The sequence below is a fragment of the Hyaena hyaena genome, unplaced genomic scaffold, assembly GCF_003009895.1.
Source record: "Hyaena hyaena isolate Hyena2069 unplaced genomic scaffold, ASM300989v1 scaffold_580, whole genome shotgun sequence".
Taxonomy (NCBI): domain Eukaryota; kingdom Metazoa; phylum Chordata; class Mammalia; order Carnivora; family Hyaenidae; genus Hyaena; species Hyaena hyaena.
The window spans coordinates 895079-911987 of record NW_024081213.1 but is presented as its reverse complement, the minus strand read 5'-3'; the positions used below and the strand labels follow the sequence as shown (position 1 = coordinate 911987).

Genomic DNA, 16909 nt, shown 5'->3' with positions numbered 1-16909 from the left:
CAGGGGAGGGTCAGAGAGAGAGGGAGACACAGAATCCGAAGCAGGCTCCAGGCTCTGAGCTAGCTGAGAGCACAGAGCCCGATGCGGGGCTCAAACCCACAAACCGTGAGATCGTGATCTGAGCCGAAGTCGGACGCTTAACTGAATGAGCCACCCAGGCGCCCCAAGTGGCATTTAAAAACCAGGATGCTTCACTTAAAACCCCAAATTCCTTCAGAAAATCTGGCAACACAGGCTGTGGCAGCAGTGGGGCGAGGTAGCAGTGACCCTTCGGTCAGGCTGTGGCCTCCAGGGAACCATTGAGACTGCCCTTGAATGCACAAGTCCTGTCACTCAGTAACGTCACCTACCTGGCCACTTATGAGCTTTTGAGTTTGCCTCTACATGAGTTTGTTCCCTGGACAATCAGTTGTTGCTCTGATGCCACATGGCTGTATGTTAGCACAAAACCCCAGTGAGGAAGGCAGTGATGCAGTTCTGCTCCTGAATTACTTCAACAGCGATAGCCCACTCAAGGACATGTTCATGGCAGCCCTCTGCCTGAGAGTACCTCTTCCTCTCCCGTTTGATAAAGAACCTCGTTGAAATCATGTTAACAGACAAACAACTGAAGGGCACCATTCAGTCACTGTCACATAACTCTGCCATGTTTTGGTCCATCGTAATGGTTGTGTGGGTCCCTAGCGGAGAACTGATGTGCGGTGGGAAGGCTAATGCTCTACGGAAAGTGGACTAGTATGTAGGGGAGGAGGATTTTGTTTTGTGTCATTTTAAGGAAGTATGTTTGTTGCCTGGAACAGATTTGCTTCTAGTGGTGACTGGCTACAAAATTTTGAACTGTGGGGATGGCTGGGTGTCTCAGTTGGTTAAGTGTCTGACTTCAGCTTGGGTCATGATTGTGGTTTGAGGATTAGAGCCCCGCGTTGGGCTCTGTGCTAACAGGGCAGAGCCTGCTTGGGATTCGCTCTCTCACTCTCTGCCCCTGTCCCTTCGTCAAAATAAATAAATAAACTTTAAAAAATCCAAACTGTGGGGAAGAATAACATGTGAGCATCTGAAGAAAACTAGAATCCAGACGACTGAGGCCGATTTCTGGGAAAACAGTTCATTGGAACTAGAATCATCCTGTCACTCTCACACATTTAACTTTGAAGAGGACGTAATCTAGGGGTGCCTGGGTGGCTCAGTCACGTAAGCCTCCAACTCTTACTTTCGGCTCAGGTCTAAAGTTTGTGAGTTCAAGCTCTGCTTGGGATTCTGTCTCTCCATCCCTCCCAGGCTCACGCTCACCCTCTCTCAGAATAAATAACTAAACTTTAAAAATAATGAGGAAACATAATCTAGTATCAAGGATTTATTCAAACTAACTTCTAGATGATATTCTGTGTCATTATCGTTTTTGTAATAAGAGCTACCGTAATGGACCTGCCACCATATGTCACACAGGCGGAAGCATTTATATTCATTTTCTGGGTGAGTTTTCACAACTGTTCTATGAAAGATGTGTCATCCCGATCTTACATGTTTGGAAGCTGAAAGACAGAGAGAATAACTGGTCCCTAGTTGCCCAGCTGTGAAGCCGTACACTCAGGCGTCTCTGTGCCAGGGTCTCTGTTACTTTCTTGATGTTGTTCCCAGTTGCCTTGCTGCCCCCCATCGGCCACTCATTCTTCAGTGTGAAAACTTAGTGGCTGGCCTGTACACTATGGGCCCAGACCTTTTGCTAACTTCCCTGGAGGATGTAGGGGTAAGTAATATGTAAACCTCCCTTTCTAGGACTTTATAAGCAGATGAAGCAATGTTATGAGGCAGAATAAGCCAAATACCAGAAAAGGAAAAGACATGCATTGTGATAAGAGTCAGGGACATGGAGAGACTACTTTAAAAGGTGGGTTCAGAGCAGGTTTCTTATAGATGTGACATCTGAACCTGGCCTTAAAGGACCAGAAGAATCTAAGCTTGTCAGATGAAGGGTACTGGAAGGTACAGGATGAAGAAAGGCTAGAGGTAATGTGAGACTTACCTAAGAATTATAAATAATTCAGTTTGAATATGGAATATAAGATTTAAGTGAAAGAATTGGCTAGAAAATTTAAGTTAGGGTTAAATCATAGAGAAATTTGAATACCAAATTATAATCTTTAGAAGGATAAACTAAGAGCAAAAACCAGTGATATCTGATATATGGTACTTCTTTTCTGCCTGGCAATGAGATCACTTAACCAACCAGTTGGTAATTTAGTTTCAGCTTTTATGGGTGAGGAGACTCTGTTATTCTAAAGTTCCATGTATATTTGGCAAATGTTGGCATCTGATAAAGGAACCTTGTATTAGTCACCTATTGCTGGGTATTGGACAACCTCGAGATCTCAGTGGTATTCAACAATGAGCATGTCTTTCTTGATCACGAGTTGGTGAGTCAGCTGGAGTGGCTCTGCTCCATGTCTCTCTTGTCTTCCTCCTGGGACCGGCGAGCCACGGGAGGAGGAGGGACACGCTCTTCTTTGGCAGAGGGTAAAAGTGCAAGCAATACATAAGATGCCTCTTAACCTTGGGCTTATATCTGGCACACCGTCACTTGCCCCCACATTTTGATGGCCAAATAAAGTCACATGAACAGGCTCAAAGACAAGAGGCAGAGAAATACATCTGACCACAGTGCATTAGTGACAAGGATGTGTTTGCAAAGAAAGGTCAAGAATTGGGGCTAACATGGGGTGCCAGGGTGGCTCAGTTGGTTAAGCGTCTGACTCTTGATTTTGCTTCAGGTCATGATCTCGGGGTCATGGGATCGGGCCCCACATCGGGCTCCATGCTGGGTGTGGAGTCTGCTTAAGATTCTCCCTCTCTGCCTACCCCTCCCCTACTTGTGTGCATGTTCTCTTTCTCTCAAAGAATAAATAAATAAAAGGTTATTAAAAAAAAATTAGAGCTAACAGTTCAGTCCACCCCAAGCCTGCACAGTCATTGCTGTGTGTGTGGCTTCATGTAGTCCATGCCATAAAGTGCATTCAAGGCCTCTGCTAGCTTTTTTTCATCCTCCTGATACTCATACTGAAGTTTTATTCCTCAAGCATTCATCATCTTGTTACTCTCAAACATAAACATTTGTGGGTTTGTGGCATGGTGTTAGGTAAAGCAGAACAAGGAGGGAGAGAGTGTCTTGAACTGGGCAAGGGAGATAGTTTTGGCTAGTCCCACAGGGCTCTAGAATTGTCAGAGGGCAGTGTGAACCTCATTGCCAGTATCCCAGATGCTACTGAATGCTTGGGTTTGTCTACGACAAGAGGAGGTCCTATTTCTGTCTCTCCACTTAAATTTTAGTTTGCAAGCAGAGTAAGGGTGCAGAATCCCGATATGATCACAGACGGTCACAGGTGAAAAGCAGATCTGGCTCTCGTTTAACCATTTGGTATCTTTGTCACCCACTGTTCGTAATTTATTGCCTCATAAGAAAGAACGCCACACTTAGCAGCTTGAAACAAGCACTGATTTATTACTTTTCACAATTCTGTGGAGTGCCTGGGGTTCCGTTTTTGCCTGGGCTCAACCAGGTAGCTGCATTCAGCTGGGAGCTCAGCTGTCTTCTGGTGACCAAGAGGGCTTCAAACCTCTCTTTCCAGCTAGGAAGTCAAACTTTTCACACGGTGGCTGGTTTCTAAGAGAGGAAGAAGAAGCTGTCAGGCCAATGAAGACCTAGGCTCAAAAATCCAAGAAGTCACTTTGGCCTCATTCTGTTGATTAAAGCAAGTCATAAGACCAACCCAGAGTTGAGCGAGCTAGACATCTCCATGTATTGAGCCTGCCCTCTGGGACGAGAGAAATTGGTGGGAGCCATCTTTGAAGACTCTCAGCCACTGAGAGAGGCAGTGAGAACCCCATGACTGGATTATATTCCAACCAGACAGTTATAATTTGCTTTCTAAATCTCTGCTCTGCTTTTCACTGAATAAAGTTGCCTCATTCACTTTTTAGAAGTCGTTTTTAAATGTTTTTAAAAATGTTATTACTGCTTGTTGTTGAAGAGTTGACCAAGTCCTTGAAGGATGGCATGTTTGGGGATGACTCAAGTATGTCTCTGAGTGTGTGTATACACACATTCGATCCTTTTCCTAAAGGTGTGAATTTAATTTTGGAGCTTCTAAGGACATGCTGGGGAGCGTTGATAAACAGAGTGTTTTTACAAATGGTAGTTTCCATTTTTCTGTCACGGTTTGATCTCCATGATGTTTTGGTTATTTAGGAGATCAACCACTCCATTGTGTGTGACAGAATATCTGTAGAATGTTCCAGCATGGAGGACTGACAAATGGGCATCTTGACTCCTAGACTTCATAGAATTCAGGAGGTCACTGACAAGGAACTTTATCACTGACATTTACTTATAGACTTTGTTTCACTCTAAATATCGAGACATAAAAAGTTTCAGATCTAAAGTTGTGCCTCACATACGTGTGGCCCTTTCAGAAGTAAAACCCAGACCAGAGAGCTCTGTCTCCAGGTTGGAATTTTCCTTCCCTCAGAGGTCAGGGCAGATGTGAATAGCGGTCAGCAGATCTGCCAAGGTCATTCGGAGAACAGCTGAGCAGATTGCCAAAACCAGCTTGCATAAAGTAAGTGACCAACAGATTCAAGTTATCATGAACTAGTTAAGCAAGTTCTAAGGAAAACCAAGTGCTTATTGGATTTCTTTCAACAGGCATTCACTTGGACTATTAAAGTAGGTTCTCAGAACAGATTCAGGCCTTATTAGGGAAATTAACATGTCAAACCAGGATCATTATCTCTTCGGCAACCCACCCCAAGGAGGGGAGGCTCTTTGCTTATATTGACTTTAAGATTTGCCTGAAGGTCACCACCATTCTTCCAGTTAACAGGCTTCAGTCTTGAAAAGGCTTTAAACTTGAGGCCTTTGTCTCCTTCAGTTTCCATCTTCTGTGACTGTTCTCCCTAAAATCTGTTTTCTGGCTGCCATCAAAGTTCAGGCAGTTAGGGCCCATCACCCAGCACAGCGCAGCGTCCTCCAAACAGATTTCCGGTAGCCCCCTTTGTCGTTTGTTGGCTTCTTTGATTTTTTTTTTTTTTTTATGTTGTTCACTTCTAACTCTCTGGCTTTTTTGTACCATTGTCCGATTCCTTCAGCTTTTACTAAGTGCTCCTCTGCCCGTGTTCATTCTCCTGCTCCAGAACTTTCTGTCATGCCTCGTCCTTAGCCAGTAAAATCCTAAATCCTTAGTGAATGTGCCGGACCTCTCAGATGGCTCATACCCACCTTGACAGCCTGGTTTCATATTCGGTTCCTTCATGTTCCCTGTTCTCCAGCCAGATGGGACAACTAGCCCTGTGAGCTCGAACACACCTTCTGTCCCCCAGGCCCTCTGGTGAGCCACGACCCTTTCTTGGGGTGGGCCTTTTCTCCTGCCTTCATCTTTTTAAATTCTGCTTTTCTTCCAAACTTCACCCAAATTGGCATGAACCTCTTCTAAAATCTCTTTCCTGCCGTCTCAGAATACCTTTTTACATGTTTATGTCTTTGGTTTATTTCTTTATATGTCTCATCTCATTATTTGTGTACATGTATCATCTCTCTTATGAGCTGGTTGGTCCCCTGAAGGCAGAGACTATATGGTCATGAGAGGAACCGGGGTTCCCCAATGCTGGGAGCTGGACGCAAAGGGGGTGTTTGGGGATCAGGTTGGGCCCTGGTATCCGCACCCAGCTCCCCTCCACGACTAGGTGGCTGAGTTTGGCTTAAGTACCGAGAGTGTCTGAAGTTTATAAATAGTCCTGTAAGTGGAGGTGTTTAGATTATTGCAATAAATTCTTCTGGAGTAGCAATGTAAGACTGAGTGTAAAAGGGAAGCAGGAAGGCAAGATTTTGGCCACTTGGTTTCCCTTAGGCTCTGTATTGCTGTATAGCTTCAATTAAGCTCTGACCCTCAACTGTGTAAATTGGGAACATCTAATAGGATTGTGCGTGCGTGTGTGTGTGTGTGTGTGTGTGTGTGTGTAGGGAGAAAGATGGTGTATTCTAATCTACTACCCATCTAAAATACTGGAGGGGCCAAGTTCACAGATTATGGGGAAGATCAAATAAGAGAATATATCATATTCATTCAGAAATTCAAGCGGTTGAAGGCAAAGTAATAATTCACTGTTTCTTTCTGCAGTAATTTCCAGTGGCATCAAGTGAAGATTAATTAAAACGAATCTGTGTTTATGAGACAGTAAAAGAGAGAATAATGCCACCAGTGTGCCATCCAGGATAGTAGCCACGGGCCACCACTGTCTGTTAAGCATGTAGAATATACCTAGTTCTAATTAAGATCTGCTGCGAGCCTGAAATATGTACAGGATTTTAAGGACTTAGTATAAAAAAGTGTAGGCATGCCAGGTGGCTCAGTCGGTTAACTATCCGACTTCAGCTCAGGTCACAATCTCATGCATGGTTCATGAGTTTGAGCCCTGAGTTGGGCTCTGCGCTGACAGTTTCCAGTTCTGTGTCTCCCTCTCTCTCTGCCTCTCCTGTGCTCACACACACTCTGTCTCTCTCTCAAAAAATAAACAAACATTTTAAAAAAGAGTATAAAATAGCCCATGAATAATTTTTTATTAATTGCATGTTGAAGTGATATTTTGGATATGTTGAGTTAAATAGAATATACTATTCAAATTAACTTCATCAGTTTCTTTTTGCTCATTTAATGTGGCTACTAGAAATATTTAAAGTGTGCATTATCTTTCTATTGATGGTGCTAATTTAAGTCACTGAAAGGTAGTGTTGGTATTTAGGGCTCCCTTTCCTTTCCAGTTTCAGCCTTGGAGTTTGCTTATTCTGGAATCCAAGAGAAAGTGAGTTAGTTGGGCTGAGACAGCAGCCTCAGTTTCTGCTCCGACTCTCCATAGGTGGGACATGCACTCACATGGGGAGCACGCCATCGGGACACAGGACAGCTCACAGGGCAGACAGGGGAGCAGCCAGGAAGCTGAGGAGGAGCAGTCTCTAACTTGCTCACCCTTGGCACTCATTTTTGGTACCGTCTTTAGTTGCCTCTCCAGTGGCTTCTTTTGCTGGCCTAGGGAGGCTTCTGTTGACTTCTGAAGTTATTTCCCAAAGTTCAGAGAGGAAATTTGCCCCCTACCTTTTTTGTCTGTTTTCAGTAAGTTGATAAAGAACCTTAAGGGCAGGACAATGGTTTGATGGGTTTGTAATAGAGCCAGACCATACTCACGAAAGCTGAATGAAAATGTAAGTCAAGTTGAATGAGGAACCTGGCCCTCTGAGTATCGTCTTTGAGAACCCCACGGTGTCTTGAGCTGAGCCTCAGAAAGGTCGCAGTGGCTTGAAGTGCACATGGAGCTCATGAAATGATATAAGCCAGCCCACCTTGTCCAGGAGTTTTCACCACATTCTTCCAAAGTGCAGGTGCTCAGCCCGGCGCCTCAGAGTAGGTGCTCAGAGTGTCCTGGTTTCATTTCCTCCTTTGAGACAGTTCCTGGGCCATTCTGACGTGTTTTTGCCTCTTTGACACAGACAGCCTTCACCGTGATTGTGAGTTCTCTCACTAGCTGGGGTTGGTCCCTACTTCGCCACTTTTTGTGTTGCCTTTGGCAAGTGACTTAACCTCATTAGTGCCTGCATTTTCTCCTCAGTATTCCCGAGGGAGATAATAATGGAACCCACCACTAGGAGTTGTGTGGGGTATCAGATAAATTAACAATGGAAAGCACTTAGAACATAGTCTGGTGCATAGTTAGTGCTCAAGCATCAACTATAAATATGAATAGATTTGCCCCACCTCTTCACTCTTGCCCCTCACTCACCTCAAAATAAACACTGCTGGAATGTTCTGCAGGGCAGAATTTAATCTAGCTGAGGTAGAATCAGTCTGACTTTCTCTTTGGAAGAATTTCCTGTAACGGAAAGTCAAGAAATATTCTTCTTTCTACATTTAAAAAAAGAAAAATACAAGTGCTGTTTTTCTTTCCCTTGCCATTGATATCACGGACCTGTTTAATGGTGTATGTATAGAAAAGTAGGACCATTTGCCACTTATTGCTTCAGTACAGCCTGGTTGCGAGACGAGGGAGCCTCTGAGGTCACAGGTACTAGTGGCCTCACATGCCTGCTGAGCTCTTGGGGGCGCCCCTCCAGCTTTATGTCTAGAGGGTTTCCTTCAATTGCTCTGTTGGCCCTCTGGGTGCCTGGTCTTTGCAGCTGCCTGGAGCCCTTCTTCAAGCAGAAAATAAGAAAGTTCTTTGCTGTCAGTGCAGAGCCTGCTTTGGATTCTGTCTCTCTCTCTCCCCCTCTCTCTCCTCTCTCTCTCTCTCTGCTTGTGTTCTGTGTCTCTGAAAATAAATACATAAACTTAAAACAAAAAAAAAAGAAAGAAAGAAAGAAAGAAAGAAAGAGCTTGGCCCTGGAGAAGGCAGTGGAGATGCTTCTGGTACCTTCCAGTGAAAGGCGCAGAGAGGACTGGAGCCGCAGGCAAGTCTTGTTTTCTCTGCTGGGGGAGGTTCTCACAAAGTGACTCAGCAACAAGAGAGAAGCTGGGAGGGTTTCTTTTACCCATAGCACTTCTCCTCTGAGTTATTTTCTCCCAAGTGACATCACAGAATTCAGAAATTCAGAACAGTGGCTTCTTCCCAGAATCCTGGCTGATGTGGCAGAAAGGGTGTGTTTTGCCATAAGCACCTGTCTGGCTCCACCCACCTGGGAGCACTCACCTGACGGCACCTCTCTGAGGCTTAGCCTGGCTCTCCTCCCCAGAGACCAGCCCGGTACCTCCCGTCCTCACCCAGAGCCTGAAGTGTGGCTGTGTCTTTTGCCCCTGAATTATTATATTAAAAGCACAACTATGAGACTCATAATTTACAGTTTCTATTGTTATCTCCATTTGATGCAAAGGAAGATGAAGCCATGCCAGTCCACTTAAATAACAAAGCAGGACTGTGGCTAGAACTGAGGATGTGGATTCCCGACTCCAAGGGAGATCCCCCTCTCTGGAATAAGATATGTCTTTGTTCTTAAATCTAAGCCAGCCTCTGCTCAGGAGTCGTTGGTAACTGGCTGCTTGAGCTCAGCCTCAGCTTTTAACCGAGGATGTCTGAAGACTCTGTTGCTGTATTTAGGGCTAGTATCAGTAGGCCTAAAATTCACTGTGATGGTGAATGCATGGGCCAGAGACCTGGCAAACTGGGTTCAAATCTTGGCTCAGCCACTCACTAACGTGTCACTTGGCAAATCACTCCCCTTGCCTCAGTTTCCCCATCAGTATAATATGGGGAGAACTAGTACTTAAGCTGTCTTCAGACGACTGTTGTGAGACTTAATGTATGAGTGTATATAAAGCCCTAAGAATAAAACTTGCCACATATAATGGCATAATGAATGCCATTCGTTAATATCATCACTGTATTAGCAGCCTTAGTTTCCCTTAATTATGCTGGCGGGTTGGGGAAGCATAACCCATTGATTACAGGTGTGTAATTCTCCAAGGTTTAAAAGTTTATAATTATCCATATAATACTTATCTCTTTATTTTGTATTTTTAATTAAAAATTTTTTAAATGTTCATTAGAGAGAGCATGTGTGTGTGCGCGTGTGCGCGCGCACGCACACACACAGAAGTGGGGGAGGGGCAGAGAGAGAGGGGGAGGGGGGAGACACGGAACCCAAAACAGGCTCCAAACTCTGAGCTGTCAGCACAGAGACCAACATGGGGCTTGAACTCACTGACTGTGAGATCATGACCTGAGCCGAAGTTGTATGTTTAACCGACTGAGCCACCCAGGTGCCCCTATTTTGTATTTTAAAATATTTATATTCCTATAATTTATGCTTTTTCTGTTTTGACCTAGATCAGCTTCTGTCGTGTATAAAATGTGCATGTATGTGACCAGGTGTGTGTCTTTAAATCAAAAGACTAAACTATGTGATTTGAGTGGTGAATATAATATTATGCGTTATTTCTATAAAAGTGTGGTTTAAAAAAAAATAGTCCCATCATAGAAGTTAACAGGTAGGGGCACCAGGGTGACTCAGTCGGTTAAGCATCTGACTCTTGATTTTGGCTCAGGGCATTATCTCAAGGTTTGTGGGTTCAAGCCCCATCCCAGGCTCTGTGTTGATGGTGTGGAGCCTGCTTGGGACTCCCTCCCTCCCTCCCTCCCTCTCTCTCCCTTTTCTCTTTCTGTCCCCCACTTTTGCATGCTCTATCTCTCACTCTCAAAATAAATAAACTTAAAAAAATAACTTTGTTTAAAAAAAAAATGTTAGGCGTGCCTGGATAGCTCAGTCAGTTAAGCATCTGACTGCAGCTCAGGTCATAATCTCACAGTTTGTGAGTTTGAACCCTACGTCAGGTTCTGTGCTGACAGCCAGAGCCTGGAGCCTGCTTCAGATTGTGTCTCCCTCTCTGCCCTTCCCCCACTTGCTCTCTCTCTCTCTTTCTCTCTCTCAAAAACAAAAATAAACATTAAAAAACAGAAAAAAAGTTAACATAAATCTGTGTGTGTGTGTGTGTGTGTGTGTACACGCATGCCTGTGTGTGTGCAGTACGGTGCAGCATTTCCCTACTCTTGGGTTTATTGTGCTCACTGAGGATGTTTATAGAAATAAGAACATTTCTTTGTGAAGCACTGTGGAGGGGCCAAGAGGCAACAGACAAATTGATGCCCTCAGTGATTGTAATTGAATAAATGCATCCATAACTAACTGAAATAAAAAGATGTACAAATTAGATACTATTTCAATTCATATTCTATTCTTTAAAAATTCTTTGTTATTTATAAGTCTAATATTAAACATTAAATCCCTTACTCCTCTCTTCATATCAGAGTTTTTTAGATGAATCTAAAGACTGAACTGTGAAACATGAAACTGTAAAAGTACTATAAAAAATATGGATGAAAAAAAAATTCCGGTGAATGTTTTTATAGTCTTAGGTTTGTAATGCCACAAAATCCAGTGCCATAAAAAATGTTGATAAATTTTATTGCATAAAATTCTCTGCATAGTAACATAAATAAACCGTCCTAAACTAAGTTAAAAGACAAATGTCAGACAGAGTGAGAATAATATTAGTAACATAGATAAGATTAATATGACTAATATAAGAAGACTCTTAAATTTATAAGGAAAGAATGAACTGTTTAATTGAAAAATGGACAGCATTTGTGACCAGGCAATTAAAAAAGAAAAAAATACAAAAGGCCCATTAACATGCAGAAAGATACTCTGCTTCTTAGAAATCAAATAAATGACACCAAAGAAAACAGAAGAGCTTTTTCACCCCTCAGATTGTCAGGAACAGGCATCTGTCCACACTATAACTGGGAGTTTGGGGGAGGGGGGGCACCAAAGAATTATATATACATAAAATGTAAATGAGCATGCCCTTTGCCCCAGCATTCCTGGTTCAAGGAATTTACCCTTGAACCTTACAATAATTTAGGAGATAATTGGACAAACCTGTATGCTTCAGGGCCTTTCCCACTAATGAAACATACATCAGATACACCCACTAAAGATTAAGGTTCTGTATTTATTGAGATGAGAAAAGGTCTACAACATATTAATAAATGAAAACAGTAAGGGATTTTACATAGCATCATAGCATATCTTGTTTGTAGGACTTATTTGTATAAAATCTATGTAAAATTTTGTGCAGCTGCATTTAAAAATATATTTGGGAAGGCTGTTCACCAAAACATTAACAATGGCAAATGTATTGTGAAGTCTCAGGAGATTCTTAATTTCTTCTTTGTATTTTTCTGTGTGCTTTAAATCTTTTATGGTCAACATGTATCATTGAATACCACTTATTATTTTGATAAATATAATTTTATGTTTCCATCTTCCAATGGCCTACAGTTGTGCTTTCAGGGCAATGTGAAATCTATCCCATAGGAGAAAGCTCTATCACTGTAAATAGCCCCCAGGCAATAGGGATTAGCCTGATAGACTTGTGTGCCCAGGTAAACAGTTGGAATCTGATCATGGGTGCTTGTCAGCTAGCAATTCTCTCTATTAAGGATTTAGTGACTACCTCGCAGAGCTTTGCCACTGTGCTAGGCACTGCAACTTGATAGATAAATGTGGTCCATGCCTCTTAGGAATTGATATGATGCCCATCTGTTAGATGGGCATCTCAACAGGAAAAAAAAAATGCCAGTATCGTATGATGATCATGCAGAAGGGTCTCTTCTCCTAGGAGTTGAGGAAGACACTTAAAGAGAACGATGAAGATCTCACCTGAGTCTTAAAGGATGAGTAACAGACAAAGAACAGAGGGAGGGCAGGAGTAAGGCTAAGAGACAGTGAAAAGGCTCACAGGTCCACTGTGCATCGGGGCTGTTGAAGGGAGACTGGGAAGCTTTACCAGTCCAGTGAGGACATAATTTTAGAGAATCTCACATCAGGAAGATGTCTTAAACATTTGGAAATTTTACACTGTAATTTTTTCCAAAATACTGAAAAGCTCACACAGAATCATAATTATGTCAGAGATCAGACAACTGGCTGAGAATTTAGAAAACACTGGACAGAGAGTCTAGAAGATTTGATGCTAATTCCTTGAGCCATCGAAGTGGTTAGCCTCACTTGAGTTTTAATAATTATAGATCCTGAAACACTACTGCCAGCGTATTGCCTTGCATGCATGTTAGGACTATACTATCATTCTTTTTAAAAGACTGTTATCATTAAAAACACCATTAAACCAGCTGAGATAGAATTTGATCGTATGATGTTTGTCCCATGTGGGAATTAGAACATGACTCTGTTATTTATTCTTGCACACTGGTGATGTCTCCTGAGTAGATTCTATATACGTCATATGTCACACGTAAATTCTTCACATGGGATGAAATAAGAAATACAAAAACATGGCAATCATTCCTCTGAGAAGCATGAAGGAACTTGTTGTTGCTGTGTCTTTGCCCCAGTCTTAGAGGGGAGGATTGGGATACAGTGGGAGGTAGCAATTTCCATCTGCCTGGGACAGAGCAAGACTAGATCTACCATTCACTCATGCACCCATTCTTCCTAAGAGTTCAGCTGTTAAATATTTCTAGTTGAGTAGTTTGTGATTATAAATTGGTGTCACAGTTTAATTGTGTTTCTGTGTTTCCAAACAGTGAGGAAAATTGCTTCATCCTATTAAGTAACTCCTAAAGCAATAATCCTCAGTCAGTGGTTGTTGATTGGCCAGTTATGAGGTTAGAATGGCTCCAGTTGAAACAATGTTTATGAATGGGTCCTGGGAGCTGGTGGGAGTGGATAGAATAGAAGCAGAATCAGGTGACTTGCTCACAGAGTTTACCCTATTTTATTATTTTTTTTAATGTTTTATTTATTTTTGCGAGAGAGAGAGAGAGACCGTGAGCAGGAGAGGGACAGAAAGAGAGGGAGACACAGAACCCAAAGACAGGCTCTAGGCTCTGAGCTGGCAGTCAGCATAGAGCCTGATGCGGGGCTCGAACCTACCAACTGTGAGATCATGACCTGAGCCGAAGTCAGATACTTAACTGACTGAGCCACCCAGGTGCCCTGAGTTTACCTTATTTTAGAAAAGACACTGTTTATGCCCAGGGAATAATTCAGTGAGAAACAAAGACTTGAAAACCTGTAACAAAGTGCTACATTGTCTGTTGGTACAACATGTCCATGAATACCATGGACAAAGGAAAAATAGACTCCTGTGGGGGTAGAGAGAAGAATAAAATGCTATAGGAGAATAAAGATGTTTCCTTCTTAGAAAAAATCTAGCTACTATTCAGTAAATCATAAGTCTTTTAGGATCATTGACTGAGTTCCTTCAAGATAATGCTTATGGGGCACCTGGGTAGCTCAGTTGGTTAAGCATCTGACTTCATCTCAGGTCATGATCTCATGGTTTGTGAGTTTGAGCCCTGCGTCGGGCTCTGTGCTGATGGCTCAGAGCCTGAAGCCTGCTTCGGATTCTGTGTCATCCCTTCCCTCTACCCCTCCCATGCTCATGCTCTGTCTCTCAATAATAAAGAAACATTAAAAAAAATTTTTTAAGCTATTGCTTATAATTTGATTACACACCCACTCTTGCCTTACATAACCAAGTGCTTAACATGTAAGTTGTTCGATAATAATGGATGGATATTGTGAGGCACCTAGGTGGCTCAGTCAGTTGAGCATCCACCTTAGGCTCAGGTATTGATCTCAAGATTCGTGAGTTCAAGCCTCGCATAGATCCATTTCAGATCCTCTGCCCCCCATCTCTCCCCCACTCACGCTCTCTCAAAAAAAGAATAAACATTTTTAAAAAAGGATAGCTATTAATAATAATGACAGCTTACGGAGGTGGGGTGTCATACCCACTTATAGGTGAGGGCGTGAAGACCAATGAGAAGTTAAGTAACTTGCTTAAGTATACACAGGTAAGGTGTTAACTCGGAGTCTGGTCAGGAACACAGCTGTATCTGATTTAAGAACTTCAGGGGTGCCTGGGTGGCTCAGTCGATTGAGCATCTGACTTCAGCTCAGGTCATGATCTCACAGTTTGTGGGTTTGAGCCCTGCATTGGGCTCTGTGTTGACAGCTTGCTCAGAGCCTGGAGCCTGCTTTAGATTCTGTGTCTCCCACTCTCTGCCCCTCCCCTGTTCGCGCTATGTCTCTGTCTCTCAATAATAAATAAATATAAAAAATTAAAAACAAAAAGAACTTCAGTGAACAAATGTGTGCTTTGAAAGAGGAAGCAAGGAAGGCACTCAGGTATTGTAAGGAATTTTTTAAAATGTACAAGATGCAGTTCCTCTGTTCTAGGAACTTTCAGTCTAATGGCAGAACAAAGCCTTAGGTCACCTGCCTCATCCTTTCTCAGCTGGACTGTCCATTCCTCAAGCACTGATTTATTGAGCGCTGTTATATGGGAGACCTTTTGGCCCTGGCCTACACCCTGTGCACTGATGGCAGTCATCTGGCCCATGGCTCTCAGTGCAGCCTGGACCACCATGAATCATCCTATGACAGTGAATTACAGGGCTCTGATGAAGGCATACAGAGATTATGGCCATGTTTTACACTGAATTTCTTTTTGTTCTTGTTGGCAAAAAAAATCCACTGAATACTGGTAGGAAAATACCCACTCATATTATACTCTGTTTTTGAGCTGGTTCCTGTTGACAGGGGTCTGGAGAACTTATATCCAAGCCAAAGGAAGGTCAAGAGCACCTCTGTTTGAGAGGCTTGGGACTTATCCACGTGTCTGGCCCTGTCTGGCTCTGTACTTCCTTGAACCCAATGAAAACCTAATTGTGTCAAATAATCCCAAACTGTAGACTTTGGGGATATAAAGATAAAAGAGTTTACCATAGTTAATGCTTCATTTCCTTATTTGAATATTACTGTTTGTTCATTGTATTAAATACTCTGATGTTAAATGGAAAAAGCTGGATATGAGACTGTACATAAAAAATTACTCCATATATCAAATGGCAACATATATTCAATATATATGTGTATGGACTGAAAAGAAAGCCTCTTGGTGTTTACCAGGAAAGGTGAATCATGATTATCTCTGGGCAGTGCTGATTACCAGTGGGTCTTTGTGCTTCTGTATGGTTTCCAGATATCCCACATCTCTTTCTAAAGGAAGTTTTTTTTTTTAAAAAAAATTGAAAAAATGGTTTTGTTTTTCAAAACACACTGTGCTGAACCTTATTTTTATAAAGATGAATAGACTGTTTATGAAAGGGAATAATCTAGAAAACTTTCTTAAAGAAGTTCAAGTATTTATTACTTTTTATGTGCCAGGCATTACTTTCTTTTGTTATTTATTAATTCATTTAATCCTCATAATACCTTATGAGGTAGGTTCCAATAGGAACCTATCAGTTAAGTTCCTAAATCTGTTATGTTTAACCACTATACCACGCTACCTTATGTTTAAGTCTTTTCTTAAAATCCCTGCCTGTGTAGCTTTTATAACGTATGAAAAGCAATGTAGTGAAGATGCTGGCTTTTTCAAAGAAAGTTCTGTAGTTTCATATACCTGTTGCCACTGGAAATATTAGCATGCATAGTACTTCCCTTCATTTTTAGAAGTAACATAAGAAATGGTCACTGATGGCAGAGATTGGTCCCCCTGCCTCTCAGTGCCAGCTTCACCATCATGAACCATTATAATGCTCTGACCCCTGTCAGTGTTCTGACCCCTGTCAGTGTTCTGCCAAAGGAGCTCACTCGGCTCACTCCCAGTTCATGGGTTAAACAGTACAGTTTAATTCTGTCTGTTTTCAGCCCTGCACCCAAGATTTTGCTTAAAATGTGACAGTCAGTTGAAAGGTAGAAAATAACTATGTTACGGTTGTTGGTAGTGAACGGGACTCATCGTAGCCTTTATTTCAAAGTGTAAAGAGTAGAAATGAGCAAGATGATGTGAGGGTTGACGGATTACCAGCTTGAAGTTGAGCCATCCTCATCCTTTGTGACCTGAGTCTCAATCTCTCGGTTCTTCTCAGATTTTCTACTATAAGTAATTCTTTGCAGATGTAACTTCTCTTAGAGAGCATAGCAGGCTACATACTGGGTAAGGTTTTATTAAACAAACAAAACAACTGACTGTAGCCTTGTAAGCCCAGTTTATAGAGCAGCTAGTGACTTAGTAGCTGGGGATTTTGGTTTGTTTGCATTCTGCTGTGGAGCAACTGCCACAAGGCGACCTGGGAGCTTCTTTCTCCATCTTTGGAGTTAGTGGGTTGAACTTAGCTGATCACTCTGGATGTGTTCAGAACAGTAATGTGCAAAGGTTCTACTTTGCCTGCTCCCCAGACTGTGGTCACACGAGTCCATGGTCTTGGTTTCTCTTAAGTCATGGGGGTCATTGAAAAGATTACAGGTGACACTGGTTTGAGATTTTTTTTTTTTTTAAAG

General features: G+C 42.3%; 1 protein-coding gene across 1 annotated transcript in view; it reads left to right on the top strand.

Moving 5' to 3' along the window:
* Positions 1–16909, top strand: part of CUNH1orf21 (chromosome unknown C1orf21 homolog) — a 224657-nt gene that overhangs the window by 82288 nt on the left and 125460 nt on the right. The window lies entirely within an intron of this gene.